Raw genomic sequence first — 24,118 nt, 5'->3', positions numbered from 1 at the left:
GATAACTTCCATTCTCAGTCAGGCTGGGTATTCTTATTAAATGGAGGAGCAGTTACTTGGAAGAGTTCCAAGCAAGATACGGTGGCTGATTCTACTTGTGAATCAGAGTACATAGCAGCAAGTGAAGCGTCGAAAGAAGCAGCTTGGTTGAGGAACTTCATCGGAGATCTCGGAGTTGTTCCAACCATCCAGGAGCCTATGGAACTGTTCTGCGATAATGAAGGAGCGGTTGCCTTGACAAAGGAACCGAGAGATCATGGTAAAACCAGACATATCGACAGAAAGTACCATTTCATCAGACATAGAGTAGAAGAAGGCCATCTTATAGTGAAGAGGGTGTCATCTGAGGATAACCCATCAGATCCCCTCACAAAGGGTCTGAGTAGGGCTAAGCATATTCAGCATGCTCGGAGCATAGGACTGAAAGATGATATTAGTTTTAGTAGTTAGATTAGTTTTCTGAAACTTGTAACAAAGTAAATGTAATTGACTTTTGGTGATTAAATAATAAAGTATTATTTATAAGTTTGGGTTCTACCTTTTGTCAATTGTTTATTATTGTGTTTCATTTTTTGCGTGTTTTACTTCCCGAATAATAAGATTATTCAAACTCCACAGTCGCTCATACTTTTGGAAGTAAGTAGTGAATCAAGACTGTCATGAACTGGATTGTAGATCGTCTAAGGATAGACATGGAAATGTATTTGCTGCAACGTTCATGAGTACTCAGAAATTGAGATTTGAGTATTGGATAAACCCTAGCTCAGAGTATTACTTCATGGAATTCATCACGAGTAATACTGAGACGATAATATCTTATAATCTTGAAACAGAGATATATGAGTTGTGATTTGCAAGTCGGCTATGCATTGGTGATACAAAAACGCATCAGTAACTTGGTGTTATAAAACATATTATCATGTATGGTTTGATGAGTAAAAGATACAAGCATATGAGTCAATGTTTATTCGTTCCTTTTGCCCTAACGGGAAAAGCGATATCTGTGGGCCCCTCGATGATTTGGTGTTGACTTGTGTGCTGGGCCCAGCCAGGACTAAATTGATGTGTTCAATTAGAAGTCCTACATCATCACAAATCAGGAACCTGGAAACATAGATTCTAGACAAAGAGTTTGATTGCATTCCATGTCTTTTGTCTAGGGATATCTAGCATAACGAAGGATTATATGATCACTTATCTTAGGACACGTAACTGACTGGGTCAGAGTTCGGCAGCAGCTTTGTGGAAGCTACAATTTGCTGGTCAAATTTAGAAGGCATACTAGCAATTATAGTTACAGACTTATCCAAGTGGGAGACTTTTGGATTAGGTGTCTAAGCCCATAACTATAATTAGTATGTACTTGAATTGATAGCAACACAGTCCTTTTGGGTTGCCCTCAAACCTAGCAACCAGACAAGGAAATTATGAAAGGAGAGATATTAGTTTATTATAAGATTAATAAATTAATATAAATGAATTTATTAATATGTTAAAATCTTAATATATTAATAAGAAATCGTTTTGTTTAATTAATTGTTAGCCAGAAATTAATTAGAATTAATTTTGGGGTTAAAAGAATTGATTATAAGGTGCAGGGACTAGTTTGCAATTATCTAATAGTTGAGTGGAAAGCTCTAGAACCCCCTTGGATAAGGGTGGACGAAATCTTTAGGGGGAAACCCTAATAATTTCGTCAATAGGGGCTTGGATAAGGCCCTTGGGTTTGCTTAGGCCCTAAGCAAAGGATAACTAGGGTTTCCCCTAAACCCTAGATCCCTCAGCTATATAAGGAGCCTCCTGGTTCATGTTTTGGTCACTCTCTTTCTTTTGAAGAAACCCTAAGGGCCGAAATTTTTTATACTCCCTCTCTCCTCTACTTTCCTTCTTGCTAGTTTGGGTGTGATTCCATTAGAGGCATTACACTTGTGGTGCTGAGCTTCCAAGAAGATCAAGATCAAGATCAAGGGAATTATCAATTTTTTACTATAACAATTGAAAGGTATGTAATTACTAAACCCTATCTTGTTAATTTCGAAATTAGCCTCTCTCCTCTAGGTTTCTTGTTTTGCAATTCAAAGTTGTATGTTCAATAGTTAAAACATAGATCCAAAGTAGGTTGCATGTGAACTTAGGAATTGTTTTCTAGTTTATTTGTTTTACCTAAAACCCATCAGAAAGAAGTGTGATCGTTGCTTGTAGAAGAAGAACTGCTGAATCAAAATTTTGAGGCGTACGTGTACACAACAAGTCAACGATTCAACTAATATGGATTATATTAGACATTGGACTGTATTGGGTATTTGGGTTAAGTTGTACCCTCTAGAAGTGGAGTCCCTATGCCCTAATTTGTTCATCTACACACAAAGTCGGCTATGTCTGGGATTAGTTCACCATTTTTTCACCTTGTGAGATAATAACGTCCTATCTTGCTAATCTATGATGCTAGATCTAGTTATGTGCCATTTTGGTGCTTTTTGAGTCCTTGGAGTGATTGTTGAGCCTCTTGATTCACTCCAGAAGTGATTGATGGTAGATCTAGGGTTCTTTTGGTCTCTTTGTCCATAAAAATGGAAGCTTTGAGGTGTTTATGGACTCATGCATGTGTTAAGACCCTTTATTAAGTTCTTTTGAGCTATAGAACCCCATTAAGCCATGCATGCACGTAAAGTTGCCAAGTTTACGTGATAAGCCACCTTAATGAAGTCGGATCTGAGAGTTGGGTTGAAGTCTTAACCGAATAAGAGCTTAATGATGGAAGTTGGCCAACTAGGGAGTACACTGGGCGTACAAGCCCCAAAGCGAGTACGCTAAGCATACGAGCTGAGTACGTCCCGCGTACTCAAAAGTGGGCTTCGGAATTTTGGGCTTTTCGGTATTAGGCCCATGTTGGACCTTAGGAGTCTAGGTCTTTGTTGGACCATCATAATTCTATTTTTTGGGTTGATGCTATTTTATTGGACTCTTTGTATTGAAGGCCCATTAAGGGATTTGGGCCAAATTTGGAAAATTGGGCCATATTTGGGCTTTGGGTGATCATTTTGGAATTTGGGCCTTTTGGATAGTTGGTTTGGGACTTGGCCTTGGGCCAAGTTAGGTAAATGGTAAAAATGTCTTTTACCCTAGTTTGGACTCTTAGTGTGAGTCGGGATCCAATTATTAATTGGATGTTATTTTGTGATTGATAGCGTGGGGATTTTAGCGGGCCAACAGCCAAAGATTTATTGGTGACATTCAACAGTCTGAGGTGAGTCTTCCGCACTTTGTTTAGCGGGTTGAAGGCATCAATGTTGACCCATGGTTTATTATGTTAGGGTGCTAGATGTCTGCATGACTCTTGCATGTGTATGTATGCTTAAAGGGCGAGGATCACTGGGTAATCTGTATTCCATTAGTTCTTATACTTGTATGTTTGTATGCTAGGCAGGCCATTATGAGAGTTAGGACGAGGCCTGTTATACTCAGTGGGCAGGGCCCGTTATGGGAGTTAGGATGAGACTCGTCATACTCAATGGGCGTGGCCCGTCATGCGAGTTAGGGCGGGGCCTATTACGCTCATCGAGCGGGGCCTATTATTGTTTGATACATGTGGTATGTAGTATTTGGGGGAATCTCACTAAACTTCGTGCTTACGGTTTTAGTTTATGTTTGAGGTACTTCTGGTGCAAAAGGGAAGTGCTCAGGGTGATTGCAGTGCACACATGATATAGTTCCGTATTTTCATGATAACTCTGATAATTTGTGATGTTTTGATACATTTGATCATTTTGAGATTTATGATGATGTTTTGGGATAATGTTTTGTTTAATTGAAAAATCAAAATTTTGGGTCATATTTTTGGGACGTTACAAGTTGGTATCAGAGCCTTAGTTTGAGGGATTCAGACATACTCTTGGGTGTGTCTGAACTCAAACTGAGGATTCGGTAAAGAATTTTTCAAAAAGAAATGTTTTTAAAGAAAAGGGTTTTCTGATACAAGAAAGGGGTATGGTGAATGCAATCGAACGAGCTCAAGTAAGTTTTCCCACAAAACCCATACATGTTATCTGATATGATTTGATTTGTGAATCTGTGAATCGCATGCTAGTTAGGGCTAAGGATCTGCTCAGTATTTGCATGATAGAATGCTAGGAGAGATGCCTTTGTATGCCTATTATATGAGCTTGTAGACTTGCATGCTAGTACTGATCAGTCAGTGATAGGATCTGATTAGTTTATGCTTGGTTCTGCTTACTTGATGCTCGAATGCTGCTTGGTTTGTGCTTTTTAGGAGTTCTCACTAGTTTTAGCTAACTAGTGTGGGAGAAATGTAGTGTTCATATTCGGGTATCTCTCTTTTTAACCCTAAGTGCAAATTATTTTCATTTTGGCCTTTAAGCTAGTATGCGGGGTGTACACGATGGTACACTTAGCTTACTAGCTCGGAGATGATCGCACATTTGGTCCACGTACGTTGGGCGTACATTGAGTATGCATGGCGTACGTGTGGTTAATGAAACCCTTATTTCTAGGGTATTGCACCCTATTTAAGCCTTATGATAGCCTCATTTGGTCATGTTTAGACACCCACCATCCCTCTTGTCCAGAAATCGAAACCCTAGTGAGTTCTTGAGAGTTTTAAGCCATAAAGTGTGTTTTTTGGTGCTTTGTGAAGGAGAAGAAGAAGTGGACCATTTGGATTTGTGCTTGGAGCTTGTGGATCTGGGATTAGTTCATCATTTGCTAACCTTGTGAGGTAAAAAGCTGCCATCTTGCTAATCTATGATGCTAGATCTAGTTATGTGCCATTTTGGTGCTTTTGAGTCCTTGGAGTGATTATTGAGCCTCTTGATTCACTCCAGAAGTGATTGATGGTAGAACCAGGGTTCTTTTGGTCCCTTTTGTCCATAAAAATGCAAGAGTTGAGGTGTTTATGGACTTATGGATGTGTTAAGACCCTATGTTAAGTTTTTTTGAGCTATAGAACTCCATTAAGCCATGCATGCACGTAAAGTTGCCAACTTTACGTGATAAGCCACCTTAAGGAAGTCATATCTGAGAGTTGGGTTGAAGTCTTAACCGAATAAGAGCTTAATGATGGAAGTTGGTCAACTGGGGATTACGCTGGGCGTATAAGCTGGTACACTGCACGTACAAGCCCTAGAGCGAGTACGCTAAGCGTACGAGCTAAGTACGCCCCGTATACTCAGCAGTGGGCTTCATAATTTTGGGCTTTTCAGAATTGGGCCCATGTTGGACCTTAGGAGTCTATGGATTTTTTGGGTCATCAAAATTCTATTTTTGGGCTGATGCTATTTTATTAGACTCTTTTTGTTGAAGGCCCATGAAGGAATTTGGGCCCAATTTGGAAAATTGGGCCATACTTGGGCTTTGGGTGATCATTTTGGAATTTGGGCCTTTTAGACAGTTGGTTTGGGTCTTGGCCTTAGGCCATGTTAGGTAAAGGGTAAATAGTACTTTTACCCTAGTTTGGACTCTTAGTGTGAGTAGGGATCCAATTATTATTTGGATGTTATTTTATGATTGATAGCGCATAGATTTTAGTGGTTCAGCAACCAGAGATTTATATTTGAGATTCAGCAGTTTGAGGTGAGTCTTCCTCACTGTGTTTAGCAGGTCGAAGGCACCAATGCTGACCCATGGTTTATTATGTTAGGGTGCTAGATGTCTGCGTGACTCTTGCATGTGTATGTATGCTTTGTGGGCGGGGCCCAATGGGTAATATGTATGCAATTACTTATTATACTTGTATGTTTGTATGCTGGGCGGGTCACATTGTGAGAGTTAGGACGAGGCCCGCTATACTCAGTGGATGAGGCCCGTTATGCAAGTTAGGCTGATACTTCTCAAGCTTACACACTCTATTGGGGTGCTTCGCATCGACTAAAACCTCTGGTTGACTCATGTAAACATCCTAAGCCAACTTCCCATTAAGGAAAGCGGTTTTTGACATCCATCTGCCATATCTCATAATCATGAAATGCAACAATGGCTAGCATCACCCTAATAGACTTTATCTTCACAACTGGTGATAAGGTCTCATCATAGTCAACTCTGGGAGTTTGAGTGAAATCCTTCGCAACCAATCACACCTTATAGGTGTGTACCTTCCCATCAATGTCAGTCTTCTTCTTGAAGATCCATTTGCACATGACTGTCTTACGACCTGACACATTGTCAACCAAATTCCAAACTTGGTTGTCATACATGGACTGAATCCCGCTGTCCATAGCTGTAACACTCGTGTTTCTAGCCTAGGCATTTATATTGAGGTGATATTCTAGGTTAACCTTTGTAACTCATTTTGAAGAAATATAAAAGAATTATGTGAATATTATGTGAATTATGTGTTTTATGCTTAATTATTAGGGTTTAATTAATTAAGAATAAAAATAAGCGTCAAAAATTAAAGTTTGATATAAGCCCGATATCTTTACTTAAAGTTGTAGTGGTCGAAACAAGGATTTCGGGGATATAAAGAGTACCAAAATCCGAGTTATAATGAAGAAGTTATGACCTGTCGATGTTTCGCGACAAAACCAGTACGGTGCTGAATGTCGTAAAAAGTGAGTTTTTGATAAACTACTTTTTAGCCTTAGTAATCTAAACGAAAGTCGTAGTATTTGTTAAACCGAGAAGTTCGATAAAAAGAACGCCCAAATCTGACTTCGTATGAGGAAGTTATGATTTTTCGAAGTTTCAACTTAGCAGTAGACAGCTAAAAACTCGAATTTTAGATCGAGCGATTTTTAGCCGACACAACCTAAACGAGAATTGAAGGTCTCGTCATTAGTAGCACAACGGTAAAAAGTCTGATGAAAACGGACGTCAGATGAAGAAGTTATGAATTTTTAACGGATTTCCTGTCCCGGTCTATTAAAAATAATAATATAAAAATTAAAGTCAAAATTAGCCAAAGAAGTCTAAAAGGAAGTTGTAGAGCGTAATTTTAGCTATGCGTACATCTAAAGAACGTCAAAAACGGAGCTCTTAAGCGAAAGTTATGGATTTTAGAAGTTTTGGCGCGAAAATCGAGAAAATTCGCATAGTCACAAGTTGCCACGTCGCCCTCGCCTCGCATGCGCCACGTGTCCAAAAATGCTGCTAAGTCACCCGAGCTGCTGAGTCATCCAAGCACGTGGTTTTATCCGAAGTGGTCCAGTGAAGATCCGGCGCGTGTCTTCTCCCTTGTGTCCGAACCCTCGCAGAAGCCACAAGCTTCCCTCATCGGATCCGGACTTCGGTCCAATCACAGGCCGCCAGCAGCCCCTTCGCATGCGCAGCCACGTGCGAGCCTATGTCCTGTGAGCTTTGGATCTTTGCCACCTGGAGGCTTCTCAGCCGTTTGATCAGAAGCTTCCCCCTATAAATAGAAGGGTGCGAACCCTCCCGGCTAGAATTTAGAAATTGCCACTTTTAACCCCCTTTTCACTATTTTGGCTATTTTCACATCCCCCGAAGCCCCAATACTTATTCCAAAGCTCGGAATACGCCACGAAGCGCCCGAGAAGCCCGGAAAACACTACTAGAAAAACAGCCTTTTACGACGCTCATTACGCGTCGTAAAAGGCTCAGACAACGCGCAAATGCGCGTCAAGGAAGGCCCTGTCATAAAGAGAGACGACGCGCTTTTGCGTGTCTTCTATAGACGATACGCGTTTACGACACGCAATGCGTATCAAGGAAGACGACACGCATTCGCGTGTCATAACCTTACGACGCGCGTGTTAATGACACGCAATGCGTATCAAGAAAGCCCCTGTCAAGAAAGGCCATGTCATAAATGAAGATGACACATTTTTGCGTATCATAATTTTAAATGTTTAAATAAATATATTTTTTTTATAGATTTACTAATTTTCAAATTAAATTTGCATTTAATGACTCATAATAGAAAATAAAATATCATATACAAAAAATATAATCAATTTCATAAAATTTAATGTCATACAAAATATCATATACAAAAAATAGAATCCATTGCATAATATTTTATTACAAATTTGACATTTTTTTGTTTCCGTACTTTGAGAATTTGTGCTGCTGCTGATTCCGGAGCCAATCCGCGACTCCATCACTTGAAATTACAAGCCGCCCACCAGCAGAAGATAGCTGAAGATCATGAATAAATAAAAGTTGTTAATAAAAAGAGGAATAAATTGAGTTTAATTACTAAACTAACCTTCACTTGTCATGAGGAACTGGAATAATGAACTCCCCAACATCTCTATCTCCAATAGATCTTGAAAGGCATAACCCACCTCGCCAACATTTTAAAGGACCAATCTATCATAAATATAAAAACATTGGTAAGTTAAGTAAGATCCCATTTAAGTTGTAGCATATGCAAGAACAATTTAACACTAGTCAAATGTGCTATCTATGGAACTCCAGGATAACAAATTTTCTACGATGTAACAATAAATAAACCTATTCAATTAGTGAAATAATGGATCTGTGTTAAAGGAGATTCACTTTAGCAATATTTTCAAGTTCTTCCACAACATGATCAAGTTCTTGCACCAACATCATAAGATATCACAACTTGGACATATTAACATACTTTGACTTTCTTTTCAGTCTTTCCAAGATTTTACTTATTAAGACAAAGTCTTTTTTATATAAAATGAGAATAATATCATACGCTTGCTTGCTGAATCAGCTCCCTGCTCCAAAACTTTGAAGGATAAAAAAAAGACATAAAGTCCCTCCCTGGTCCTTATCATTAAATGCAATACAAATGACAAGAAACAAGAATAAACCTGCAAAGATGCATGCACTGAAAAATCAAGGACAAATTTTATAGTTGTGAATGATAAGTAACGTTTCAAGATTTGTGCTGATGAACCCATCCCTGCTCACTGTAAACAAGATTTGTGCTGATGAACCCATCCCTTCAAGCATGAGGGCAACCTGGTCAAAATAACCAAAGGCAGAGTCAGCAATATCATTATTATATAACTAAAAAGAAAAAAATAGAATTAAGAAATAAGAACACCGTTTACAATTGTTGTTCAAATCTAGAAGTTGTTTCCTTCAGCCTTCAATCTTGCAACCTGTTATTTTGCCAATTGTTGTTCAAGTCTGGAAGTTGTTTCCTTCAGCCTCGACTCAACCTTTAAAGAAATAAGAACATCGTTTACAATTTCAAATTAATATTAAACATGAATTAGCAATAAGAATACCATTTCTAGACTGAATAAACCATCTCAAAGAGACCGAATTACCATTTTACCCTTACATTTGAAAAGCAAATTTTGCAATATTCATCAATTCTAATGTGGGGAGTTGGAAGGATAAAAGAAGATGGGAAAAAGGTAAATGGTTATTGTTTTGATACATTAGGCCAGCTATATTTAAAGAAACATAGATGCCCATGTTTAGTGCTTAACTCATCAAATCCATTAAGTAAAAAAGCAACAACCTCATAATTTCATACAAAGCTTTGGAAGCATCAGAGGAGCTTAAAGCAGTTGCAGAACTATCATCTGCTTTGCAAACAACACAATTTCCATAAAAACATAGATGACCATGTTTAGTGCTTAACCCTGCAAGTCCATCTAATAACCATTCTGACAACAAAAAATGGAAAAGTAAATCAGTATTACATTTACATTGCTTTATTTTAATTATGGAAAGCCATAAGTATAGAATGTTACCATTGCTTTATCACTGCAGAAGCACCAAACCATTGCCTTGCAAGCCCATATGCAAGTTTTATTCTTGTATCTATTGTCTATTGTTCCATTACAATTACAGATTAATGTAAGCAACATTAAATTTCATTGAATTATAAGTTTAGCCATTAAAAGCATTACATACCTGATCTATGATCTTCTCTTCATAGAGAATTTGTGAACTGAAAATAATCATTGATGCACCCAAGCTTAATGAAGATACTGGCATCTCTGGATCTATAAAAACTTGTGTGTACGACCCAAATGGAAATTTGGTGGAAAGGTAATGCTCATAATGACTGTTACAGAATCAAACAAGATATTATTCTTGTACAGGTACTCAGGAACACAGAAGGCAACTGTTGTTGGCAAGGCTGGTGGAGAAGCTTCATGTCTGCCTGCTTGCCTGCTCTTTTTTATTTTTAAGTGAGACCCTTATTGGCTTTCTATTGACTTGAATTTAACTTTTTTTTTCTTGTGCCTTTATGTTAAATCTTTTTTTTCTTGTGTCCCCCCTTCTTAACTGATAGCAATCTCCTTAGTCAGGGTCTCTAATATTTTTATAAAAATAAAAAATATAGAAAGTATTATAGATATGAAATAGTGAGTGAGCCAGGTTAGGTTTTAGGAGAGTATAATTTAAAGGAAGTAACTAGTACCTAAGTTGCATTTGATTCTCTAATAGTAGTCGTCAATCCATTCCATGCTTTAGGGAAAACTTCATCAGTTTGAGTACCCCACCACACAGCTAACATGGGGAGGAGGTATGTGCATCATTTGGATTTCCTCATAACTGAAACGATAAACAAAATTGTTAATATAAAGTGTTCAAAACCTTAAAACAAGGGCCTACTTTATAAACCTGAAGGAAATAATTGTCTTATACAAGTTTATACTATTGATGGGGCTACAATTATCATATGACAGGTGGAAACTTCAAGGTTGATGATGGTGGTGTGCAAGATGACTGGTAGTGTTCAGAGACTATTTGACCGAAAACAAGATTCTGAAAGTGTTACCTTGTCAACATGTTGACTTTGTGAATTAAATAAGAAAGTGTTACCTTGTCAACATGTAAAAGTTTGTTTAACTATATTTACAAGTTTTAATTAAGTAATAGGCTAAAGGATTCTTGAGGTTGAAGTCTTTCTGTTGAGCTAACTGTCAAGCAACACTATGATCAAAGAAATAAAGCCCTGTTATCATAAGAGCTGGGATGAAGGCTGCAAAGATGTATGCAGGGGGGGGGGACTTTACTCATATTATGTAGTTAAAATTTAAGGGAATTAAGATCTAATTTTGAAGTTTAATCATATAAAATGAATAAGAAAAATCAGGGGGGGGGGGACTTCTACGTTTTTATCCTCTGGACAAATTTTATTGTCTGCTCCTAAAAGCTCCTGTCATGTCAAATCCACTATAATAAGAAAAATAGCGAAAGAAAGTAGAAAATTATAAAAGAAAGAAATGGAAGTAGATGAAAAATGAAACCTGAACAATGTGATGCACGATCTTTCCGGGGACCATTTTCTGCTTCAAAAGCTCACTAATAAGTTTGATGTTTCCAAGTGTGCGAAGTTTAATCATTCGTACCAGTACCACTTCTCCTTTCTTTTTGTGTCTTAATTATCTTTGGTCTTCCCTTATATCAAGAAAATATCATATAATGTAAATTGTTATTATTTAGATGAAGAAATTTTAGTTAATACTAATAGATACTTATGATTGATTACTATATAATATACATATGAGGGACGATATATGTTTACACTTTCTACAAGTAAATAATTTGGGGATTGAATCTTACACCTTGATAAGCTCTCACTAAAACAAGATTCTGATTCATGATACAAATCAGAATCTTGGCTAAAGGGTGTGTACAGAATATAGTAAATGAAGGATCAGGAAGCATGGTGAGAGGTCTAATGTAAAAGGAGCATCTATCTGAATATACTTTTATAGATTTTTTTTGGAAAACTAGTTGCAAGTAGGAAAGAAGGAAGCGTTACTTCAGTTGTTTCATAGGGTGTAAAAATGATCCTTAAGTTTGATTGGGATCTGGAGACATCAGCAGGGCATGCAGACCACGCTAGCCTCAGAAGAAATAGCACGTCCAATGCAGCTTCCTGTGTTGCTTCTGAGCCGGTTTTGAGTGATGTCACAAAATGTGGGATTCTTAATGTTGCGGGTTCATAGGCTCTTAAACGTGGAAAGTTTCCGAAAAGTGTGTTTAGGGCTTTTAAATATTCCTCATGGACTGTTCCTGTTGCCCATAAATCTTTTTCGATAGCAGCTGCAATAAGAGATGAAAGATCAGCAGAAGGAGATAAATTAAAGGCAATATAGCATTGTATTTTCAATTTTTACTTATTAAGATTTACCGATTATAGCTCTAACAGTCTCACTAGATGCATATTCTTGGATGGTATTGTTGGAAAAAAAAGAAGCTTAATAAACATTACAGCCTGAATCGATGTATCCGTATCACCCGAACCAATCAAATCAAGCACAAGTTGAACCCCTCCAGCTTCCGCAACCGCTCTTTTATTCGATCGACTATGCATCACAAGATTCTGCAACGCACAAATCACCACAACTTTCATCTCTTCAGAAGGTTGGTCTTCAAGCAAATTCACCAAAGCCCGACACGCAACAACCGCATCAGCAGATCGTGCCAAAGTCTCATTCTGGAACAAATCCCCACGAGCAAGAGTCGCCAACAATCGAGCTTGTTGACCTTGAGTTTGTGTGAATAGAGGTATCTCTGATACAGTAAGCCATATATCATCAGATGGCTGTTCTTGTTCAATTTCTTGAGAACTTGTCTTAGTATATGAAGGTGGAGAAACAGTTTGATCAACAGACCAATGAGAAGTTTCAGAGACAGGTGGCATGTCAAACACAGTTTCTTGAGAATCTTGAAAATCTTCTACATGTGCCTTCTCTGATTGGGTCTCCGGAAATCTAAAAGAAGATTTGTCTGTTGGGTCTCTACGAGTTGAACTTCTTAGTCCTTCTTTATAAGGGCTCTGATCTTTTTCCTTCTTATTTGTCTCAGTTGGAATGCAGGTGCATGCTTACCAAATCCATGAAGGGGCCAATTTAATCAAAGTCAAACACACCCCTACTTACTCCAGCATTAGTGCTCTCGGATTTATTCATCTTGTGAACTGTTTCCAGTGGATCAATAAAAACACTTGGGGGTGATGTGACAGGTGTTGATGCAGATTCTAGAACCACAAATGGACCATCCATTGCTTTAGATGAGACTGCATTGAAGATACAAATTGATAATGTCGTCCAATTATATCTACAATAGCATCCTCCTCTGTGAGAGGAACTGAACTAAAAAAAAGCATCAGTAGACAAGAAAATTACAAAAATACCCTTGTTCTAGTTAAAAATACAAACCTTGAAGGGTAAAAAAAATAATGGTATAATAAGTCCCTGATGCCAAATTTATCTAAGAAACATGTATTCATAACATAAGAGCCGAATTGATCTAAGAAAAATGTGAATTCAAACTGTTTGCTCGCTGATACATAAGTCCCTAATGTCCACATAATTGGTATAATATGTGGGAAGTTCTTTTCTTCGAAAAGAAGCCAAGAAAGAAAAATACAATCCAAAGTGTTGGAATCGTTCTTAGAAGAGTTTGGGAAATTATGAACTTACATATTGGTTCAAAAAAGGCAAAAAACCTCATTCTTATACGATATAGCTGCCCTTGTACCTAAAATAACATCAAAATAAAAAGTAAGAAAGAAGATAAAATGCAAATCACAATCAATCTAAAGTCTAAACGCACATGTAGTTAGAAAGAAGGTAAAATGCATATCTAAATCTCATTCTGATACCATATAGCTGCCCTTGTACTGACTTAGATCTTCTCTTCGCTCAGAAGAGCTGATCACAGATTAACACACCAGGTGAAGAAATCCCGTTTGTTCGCTTTTCTTCTTCTTCTTCTTCTTCTTCTTCTTCTTCTTCTTCTTCTTCTTCTTCTATCTTCTATTTTTCCTCTTCCGATCACTCTGACAAATTCACGGTTGTTTAGCTACAAACAAGAATCGCGTCGACGCTTGTTCAGAAAACATTACGAAACAAACAAACAAACAAACCCTAGAGAAATGGAAATTAAAAGGGGGGAAATTGAATAACATGAGTAAAGACTTTGTTGAGACAAACATGAAACAAGAAATGTGGGGAGCAGAAAACCCTAAAAAAAAGGGGGTGAACGAATTAACTGGAGATCGATTAACATCTAGAAAGAGATCATTAGCTAATAAAATCACTGAAACCTTGTTATATGATGATATTGGAATGATTGAAACAGAAGAGGGTAGTGATGCATAAAAGAAAATCCCCAAATTTAATAGTAAATATGCATCCAATCGGACGAACTGATACATCATCAGAATCATCAGAAGCGTTATCCAAAAACTCATACCCAGCATTTTAGTGAACTATCGATCTAAATCAAAATGGAAGAGAATGTTGCTTAATTTTTGATTGATAACTTTAAAGAAGAAGAAGAAGAAGAAGGCCCTAGGGATTTTTCTTGTTAATTGGGAGAGGCGGGGGGGGGGGGGGGGGGTTAATTTTTGGGATTCAATGGGCGGGTGAAATCCCGCCTTAAAAACGTGTGTTTCAATAAAATTTTATAAAGCGACACATTTAGATGACGCACATTTTATGAAAGGCGCGCTCCGCATTTCTTTTTTTTTTTCCCGTTCTGACACTAATTTTAGGGGCACGCATAAATGCGTGTCCTCTATCCTTCAAATTTTGCAAAACTGACATTATTTTTTAGGGCACGCATGAATGCGCGTCCTCTATCAGCGAGTTTCATTGTTTGCGCGTCATTAAAGGGTCTTTTTCTAGTAGTGAAATTTATCTTTTCGGTTTCGAAGCCCGACTTTTGCAGAGCCCGGTTTCTCAATAAAACTCCCAATTTTATTAGAAACGATCGTTTTAGGAAACAAATTGCTGCCCGATTATCATCAAATCATGTGAGTGTATAGTCACTTTCATTTTACACATAGATATGAAGTATTTACCTTATAATACGTGCTATGTGTAAATATATTAATTGTTTATTTAAGGTGACTGTTGAGTTGATGTTTTATACAAGTTTTAAACTGTATAAGTATTTTTATCTACAAATATGTTGGGTAGAACATGGGTAGATAGTGATGTGTGATAAAATAAAATTGATGAGAGGCCTCGATGTGTTTTGAGATCCAGTCATCTAGCGGAGTTTGGATGACGACCACGGGCTTTCTAGACAGTTCAGTGGGAAACATTAGCAGGTCCGCAACCTGTAGGTGTTAATGAACTTGGGTGTTCATTCGCTATACTCCATCCCCCTCATGGTTGCCTTTAGGACATGTATGGCTGAGGAAAACCCTTAGCAGTAGTGTCCATCCCGATGATATTCTTTAAGCTAGGTCCCTTGTGATAAGTGTTTAGGGACGTAAAGTGAGGATAACGGGAACGGGTAATCAGGGTTATTGTTGATTGGTGAACTTAATAAGTTTATTATTATTGTGGGTTGAAAACCCTATATGCTCACCAGGATCCCAAGCCTGACCCACTCAGCTTTTTATGTTACATGTAGTGGACCCCGAGCATAGTCGGAGGATGACGAGAGATTTTTGGATTATAGGCCAGTAGTTGTAAATAACTGTCGAAAGGCTTATAATGTCTTGTTTATGCTTTTGATCTGTATCGGAACATGACATCCCAAGGTTTTGATATATATGGAAAATATATACCTTCTTAATGAAGGGTTTTGATAAAATTTTATCATATGTTGTTTGGGGACCAATTCCGCAACATCTTTTAAAAATATTCCTCTGATTTTATTTTAAAAAACATAAATTAAATCGGTCTTTTCTGGCCTAAAAATTAGGGGATGTCACAGTTGGTATCAGAGCATTAGTTTAAGCGAACTAAGAAATTGTAGGATTTCTAAACTTAAACTTAGAATGCTAGGTGATGATTGTGAGATGAGTGTCTACCATATTTTAGACACGAGCACTAGTTTATTTTAGGAAAGATGCCTAAAATGCCCTTATGTGCTAAATGCTATGTGTTTTCCATGTGTGCCATTATTTGTTCGGATCTATGGTCTGTTGCCGACCGGATTTGGAAACCTTATGTGTGTAGGATTCTAAGCGTATGATTACGAGATTAGAACTAACATGTAAATGTTTTGGAGTGATAAGGGAATTAAAATGTCTAAGAAGGATAAAGACCTAAATTCACCTTATTTGGTATATAGATTGTAATGGCAAGAACTCGTAGTGGAGCTGCAAATGCAAATGGAAACAGGGATCAACAGCCTCAACCTCAAGTAGTTGAGCAAGTACCTGTTGTAGGAGCTGCACCTGAGCCAATGACGATGGCTGGGGTACAAGAAATGATCCAGATGATGTTAGATCGCCAAATGGAGGAGACAAGGTGATTACTACAACAACATAGGGAAGAGACCACGATACCTGTTGAACAGTCCGTATTGAATGAAGGGCAATCAGTAGGAGGGAACTATAGTGGGACTCTTGGTCAAGCCAACCCACCGATAGTTAGACAAGACAACCAGGATGGAGGAGTTGATGGACGTGGGTGCAAATACAAAGATTTCATGGCATCTAAACCACCGTGTCTATCTGGAAGTCCGACACCGGTGGAAGTCATGAATTGGATCTCCGAAATGGAGATGATGTTTGAAAGTTGTGAGTGCAGCAACAAACAAAAGACCGCACTTGCAATTCCTCTGTTAAAGTTTGGTATGTTGAGCTGCTGGAAGTTACTAGCTGATTCGATGCCCAAGGGAGAAGCTAGTAAGATGTCTTGGGAAGATTTTGTGGTACAACTGAAATTGCAGTACTGCTCTGAGCAGGATCTTCTGGAAACTAATAATGAGTTCCAGAATTTGAAGAAGGGAAAGATGAGCGTTACTGAATACATTGCTAGTTTTATGAAAAAGATGAAGCTTGTTCCTCATCTAGTTCCAACTGAACTCTCTAAGGTCAACAAGTTTGCCCTCGGATTACCAGCGGAGTTTGGTCCGATGGTTAAGCAAACAACCACTCTGAAAGCCACCATCTGGGCTGCTAAGAATTTTGAGGTTCAGATCAGAGAGAAGGGTCTGGAGAGGGCAGAAGTTGGTGAAAAGAGAAAATTTGAAGGAACTTCAGGTTCCAATAAGAAAAGCAAATTTTCTAAGTCCAAGAAGTTTGGAGGAGGAGGAAGTGAAGTGAAATGGTGTGAGAAGTGCAAGAAAAAGCACTCTGGGAAATGTAGTGAGGAGGTGACTTGCTTCAAATGTGGAAAGACTGGGCATTATGCCAACGCATTTCCGTCCGATAAGAGGGTATGTTTTGAGTGCCATGAAGTAGGGCATGTTTTTAAAGACTGTCCAAAGAGGAAGGATGCAGCAAAGCCCAATCTACCACCAAAGCCGAAGGCGAGAGCCTTTCAGATGACACTTGAAGCTGCAAAAGAAGAAGTCGATGTCACTTCAGGTACCTTTCTCGTAAATGAATTGCCTGCCCAAATTTTGTTTGATTCTGGAGCCAATTACTCCTTTATATCGCATGAATTTGGTTGAAAACTAGCTTTTCTTGTAGATAGGCTAGTTATGCTTTATTAGTCGAGATTGCTAGTGGCAAGTTTGTACCTGTTAGCCATCGTATAAAATACATCCTCATTGACTTGGATGGGAATAAGTTCCACGAGGAATTATTGCCTATCGAGTTAAATGGATTCGACATAGTTTTAGGAATGGATTGGCTTAGTGCCAATGATGCCGAATATTGTGTAGAAAGAAGATAGTAAAAGTAAACCCGCCAGGGAAAGAGTCGTTTATGGTGTATGGAGACAAACGCAGAGTAAATTCTGGAATCATTTCCCTAATGAAAGCCAGAAAGTGTTTGGCCAAGGGATGTACATCATACCTAGCGTTCGTGATCGATGCTAAGAAGGAAGAGAAGGAGGTGCAGAATATTCCGGTGGTGTGTGATTATCTAGAAGTCTTTCCCGAAGATCTTCCCAGATTGCCCCCTGTTCGACAAGTAGAATTTCGTATCAACTTGTTACCAGGAACGACGCCGATAGCAAAAGCACCATATCGATTAGCACCAACAGAGATGAAAGAGCTTATGACACAACTTAAGGAGTTACTGGAAAAAGGTTTCATTCGACCTAGTTCATCGCCTTGGGGAGCCCCTGTGTTATTTGTAAAGAAGAAAGACGGGAGCATGAGAATGTGCATCAATTACAGAGAGTTGAACAAAGTGACGATAAAGAACAAGTGCCCGTTGCCGAGGATCGATGACCTGTTCGACCAGTTACAGGGTTCTAGCTATTTCTCGAAGATCGATCTTAGGTCGGGATACCATCAACTAAAGGTGAGAGAGCAGGATATCGAAAAGACTGCGTTCAGAACAAGATATGGACGCTATGAATTTTTGGTTATGTCGTTCGGACTAACCAATGCCCCAACAGCTTTCATGGATTTGATGAATAGGGTTTGTAAACCATTCCTAGATAAATCCGTGATAGTATTCATAGACGATATCTTGATTTATTCGAAAAGCAAGCAGGAGCATGAAAAGCATCTGCCTGAAGTGCTAGAAGTCCTGAAAAAGGAGAAGCTGTATGCAAAGTTCTCCAAATGTGAATTTTGGATTCAAGAAGTCCAATTTTTAGGTCACGTGGTCAACTAATAAGGAATAATGGTTGACCCAGCAAAGATTGAAGCTGTAATGAAGTGGGAACAACCAAAAAGTTCTACGGAGATTTGAAGCTTTTTAGGATTAGCTAGATATTACCGAAGGTTCATCCAAGGCTTTTCTCCGATTGCTACTCCATTAACAACTTTGACCCACAAAGGAGCTACTTATGTTTGGAATGAGAAGCATAAGGAAGCCTTTGAGAAGTTGAAGAGGAGATTGTGTGAAGCACCGATTCTTTCATTGCCTGAAGGAGTTAATGACTTCGTAGTTTATAGCGATGCATCTGGAGTTGGGTTAGGTTGTGTTCTGACCTAAAGGGATAAAGTGATAGCGTTTGCATCGAGGCAATTAAAGGAGCATGAAAAGAACTACCTCACTCACGATTTGGAGTTGGCAGCGGTAGTATTCGCCCTAAAGATATGGAGGCATTATCTTTATGGCACAAAGTGTAAAATTTTCACTGATCATAAGAGTCTTCAATATCTCTTTAATCATAAGGAATTGAACATGAGGCAACGACGCTGGCTAGAGTTACTCAAGGACTACGACTGTCAGATACTTTACCACCCTGGTAAAGCAAATGTTGTTGCTGATGCTTTTAGTCGGAAGGTAAACCTTGAAAAGAAAAGGCCAAGAGCGTTGAGAATTGAAGTTGTCTCGACAATTGTGGAAAGCATAAAGAAAGCTCAAGAGGAAGCTTTAGAGAAAAATGACCGAAAGGAAGAACGTTTGGGCAAAACGTTAGTATTCGGTACAAACAACCTAGGGTTGAAGGTATTCCAAGATAGGATTTGGGTACCTAAGACAGGCGGAGTAAGAGATCTTCTGATGGAAGAAGCTCACAAGACCATGTACTCGATTCATCCCGGCAGTACAAAAATGTATGGGGATCTAAAACCCTATTATTGGTGGCCGACGATGAAGCTCCATGTTGCTAAGTATGTGGCCGAGTGTGTAACTTGTGCTAGGGTTAAGGCACAACATCAGAAACCATATGGGAGTTTAGAACCTTTACCCGTACCCATGGGTAAATGGGAAGACATCACCATGGATTTTGTGACTAAACTGCCCAGAACAAGGAATGGTCATGACATGATTTGGGTGGTCGTTGATCGCTTCACTAAGAGTGTGCATTTCATAGCAGCCAAAGAGAAATGGTCTATGGATAAACTTGCGAATTCTTATGTGAAGGAAATTGTGAGGCTTCACGGTGTTCCGTTAACGATTGTATCCGATTGTGACAGCCGTTTTACCTCAAGATTTTGGAGGAGTCTACAAGAGGAATTGGGTACCAAGTTGTGTTTGAGTACAACTTACCATCTGCAAACCGATGGTCAGAGCGAACGAACGATTCAAACATTGGAGGATATGCTGAGAGCATGTACCCTAGAATTCCAAGGTAACTGGGACGAACACTTACCTCTAGTAGAATTTTCCTATAATAATACTTTCCACTCAAGCATTAAGATGGCACCTTATCACGCTTTGTACGAAGAAAAGTGTTGAACGCCATCATGCTGGCTGGAAGCTGGGGAAAAGCAGTTTATGGGACCTGAGATAGTCCATCAAACTGCTGAAAAGTTGAAAGTGATAAGGGAAAGGATGTTAGCTACTCAAGATCGACAAAAGAGTTATGCTGACAAGAAAAGACAACCGATATCCTTCGATGTTGGAGATTCGGTTTTACTTGAAGTCTCGCCGTGGAAGGGACTTATAAGATTTGGTAAGAGAGGGAAGTTGAGTCCAAGGTTTATTGGACCATTTAAAGTTCTTCAGAGGATCGGGAATCAAGCTTACAAGCTAGAATTACCGGAAGAACTGGAGGGTATTCATAACACCTTTCATGTGTGCTATTTGAGAAAGTTCATGGGAGATGTTCCCGAAATAATTTCGATTTCTGAGTTAAGGTTGGATGAAAACAAGAGGTTGATTGAAGAACCTGAGGCAATCGTTGACCGTAAGACTAAGAAGTTGCGACGCAAGATGGTCGATTTAGTGCTTGTGTGTTGGAAACATACGAATGGGCCAAATCTCACTTGGGAAACGAAGAGTGACATGATGAGTTGCTACCTGCAGTTGTTTGGTGATATGTGATTACGGGGACAGAATCATCCTAAGGGGGAGAGAATTGTAACACTCGTGTTTCTATCCTAGACATTTATATTGAGGTGATAGTCTAGGTTAACCTTTATAACTCATTTTGAAGAAATAAAAAGGAATTATGTGAATATTATGTGATTATGTGTTTTATGCTTAATCATTAGGGTTTAATTAATTAAGAATAAAAATAAGCGTAAAAAATTAAAGTGTGAGATAAGCCCGATATCTTTACATAAAGTTGTAGTGGTCGAAACAAGGATTTCGGGGATATAAAGAATACCAAAATCCGAGTTATAACGAAGAAGTTATGACCTGTCGAAGTTTCGCGACAAAACCGACACGATGCTGAATGTCGTAAAAAGTGAGTTTTTGATAAACTACTTTTTAGCCTTAGTAATCTAAACAAAAGTCGTAGTATTCGTTAAACCGAGAAGTTCGATAAAAAGAACACCAAAATCTGACTTCGTATGAGGAAGTTATGATTTTTCGAAGTTTCAGCTTAGTAGTAGACAACTAAAAACTCGAATTTTAGATCGAGCGATTTTTAGCCGACACAACCTAAACGAGAATTGAAGGTCTCGTCATTAGTAGCACAACGGTAAAAAGTCTGATGAAAACAGACGTCGGATGAAGAAGTTGATGGGTTTTGACCATATGAACATTCCTATGTGCACATGCAAACCCTAATGCTTGGATCTAGGTTTCTCTAATTAAACATGCATTGGATCCAAGACTTCTAATGACTAATAGAGTATAATAACAATACAAAATCAAAGTTAGAAGTATACCTTGAAACACTTGTTTGATCTTCTTGTTCTTGGAGCTTTAGAGTCACAAATGTCACTCCTCTAATGGCTTACAAACACCAACTAGCAAGAGGATGATTTGAGAGAGAGTAGAGGGAATAGAAATCGGCCAGGGTTTCTTTGCTTTAGCAGAGGTGCCGATTTCCCTTGCCCTAAGGGTCAATTTATACTTGTAAGGCTCCTAGGGTTTCACCCTTAAACCCTAGTTGGATAATCTTTACTCAAAGCAATCCAAATCCTTTCCAAGATAAGCCCTTGGACGATTTGTGGCTTATCCTAAGCCCTAGAAATCGTCCAACCCTATCCAAGAAGGATTTACAACCCAAAGTGTAACTATCAAACAATTGACAGTTTATACCCTCTTATTTAATTAATCTCTTTAAGTCACCAAATTAATTCTAATTAATTTATGACTTATATTAATCAAATAAAAATGTTATTATTCCTTATATTATTCTCATAGTATATTAATAATATTTATTCTCTCACAATAAATCATCCTGTCAAGTTGCTATGGTGAAGGCAACCCAAAAGGACCATGCACAATCGGGTCAAATACTTGCCTAATATAGTTGCAGCCTTAGACACTATTCCAACAGTCTCCCACTTGGATAAGTCTAGTAACTATATGCACAAGTACAATTCTATTTGCAATCGTAGCTCCCAAAGACGCTGTCAAACTCTGATCTAATCAATCTTGTCCTTTAGATAAGGGATCGTACAGTCCTCTGTTAGATATCATGCTGACAATTCTATGGAATAATTTGTCTAGCATTTTGGTTTCTCGATCTCCAATTCCTTTGACATAGAACTTAATCGAACACATCAATTTAGTTCTGACCAGACCCGGCACATAAGTCAAATCAAATCATCGAGCGGCCGAGATATCGCTTTTACCCCCTTGGGATAAAAGTTACAGATAAACTTCGACTTATATGCATTTACTTATTTATTAATCAACTATACACAACAATGCGTTTTATAACACCGAGTTACTGATGCGTTTTCGCATTATCAATGTACAACGAATTAACAAATAACAAACCATATATCTAGGTTTTAAGACTATATGATATTATCGTCTTGCGATCACCTTTTTATATCATATTCCATAAGGTGATTCCAGCAAGCGCGGGTTTGTTCCAATGCTCAAAACCAGTTCATAAGCACTCATGAACGTTGCAGCAACCCTTTGCTATGTCTAAAACCATTTAGACAATCTACACACCGATTCATGACAATCTTCATTCATATCTACTTCCAACATATGAACGATTGTGGACAATTTGAATAATTCGATTATTCTTAATAAACTCAGTTATTCTGGAAATCAAAACATGGAAAATGAAACAATAGTTAAACAATTAACATAAGACAGTAACATTACTCATAAATAATACTCCTTTATTTAATCATCAAATGTTAATCACAATTATCTATTACACGTTTCTACTACTATCTAATCTATGCTAATATCATCCTTCAGCCCAATACTCCTAGCATGCTGCAAGTGCTTAACCCTACTCAGTCCCTTCGTAAGCGGATCTGCTGGGTTATCTTCTGATGATATCCTCTTCACTGCGAGTTGTCCTTCTTCTACACGATGTCTAATAAAGTGATATTTTCTATCGATATGTCGAGATCTACCATGATCCCTCGGTTCCTTGGTCAAGGCAACCGCTCCTTTATTATCACAAAAAATTTCCATGGGCTCCTTTATGGCAGGTACAACTCCAAGATCACCGATGAAGTTATTCAACCATATTGCCTCCTTCGATGCTTCGCTCGCTGCAATGTACTCTGATTCGCACGTTGAATCAACTACGGTTTCCTGCTTGGAACTTTTCCAAGTTACTGCTCCTCCATTTAGGGTAAAGACCCAACCCGACTGCGAAGGTAGTTGTCCCTGTCGGTCTGAAAGCTGGCATCACTATACCCTCGCACCTTCAAGTCATCACTCCCTCTGAGGACTAAGAACCATTCCTTCGTCCTCCGAAGGTACTTAAGGATATTCTTAACCGCAATCTAATGGGCTCTGCCAGGATTCCCTTGATATCTGCTAACCATGCTCAAAGCAAAGGCTACATCAGGGCGAGTACAAGTCATAGCATACATGATTGAGCCAACTGTGGAAACATATGGTACACGGCTCATTTCTGCTATTTCAGCTTCGGTACTCGGACTTTGAGTCTTACTCAACTTGGCATTACTTTGTATCGGTAATTCTCCCTTCTTCGAGTTTTCCATACTAAAACGTTTTAGTACCTTCTCTAAGTAAGTGTTCTGACTAAGTCCTATTAGTCTCTTACTTCTTTCTCTTACTATCCTTATTCCCAAAATATAAGAAGCCTCTCCGAGGTCCTTCATAGCGAAGCACTTCCCGAGCCAGGACTTAATCTCCTGCAGAGTCGGGACGTCGTTTCCTATGAGTAATATGTCATCGACATATAGAACGAGGAAGCTTACTATACTCCCACTGGCTTTGACATATACACACGATTCATCTTCGCTTCGTACAAATCCAAACTCTTTGACTTTCTCATCGAAGCAAAGATTCCATCAGCGAGATGCTTTCTTAAGTCCATAAATGGACTTCTCAAGCTTACACACTCTATTCGGATGCATCGGATCCACAAACCCCTTTGGATGAGCCATGTAAACATCCTCAACCAAATTCCCATTAAGGAAAGCAGTCTTGACATCCATTTGCCAAATCTCATAATCATGAAATGCGGCAATAGCTAGCATCACTCTAATAGACTTTATCTTCGCAATTGGTGAGAAGGTCTCATCA

The sequence above is a fragment of the Lactuca serriola genome, chromosome 3, assembly GCF_051521515.1.
Source record: "Lactuca serriola cultivar US96UC23 chromosome 3, Lser_US96UC23_V15, whole genome shotgun sequence".
NCBI lineage: Eukaryota > Viridiplantae > Streptophyta > Magnoliopsida > Asterales > Asteraceae > Lactuca > Lactuca serriola.
This window is presented reverse-complemented; position numbering follows the sequence as displayed.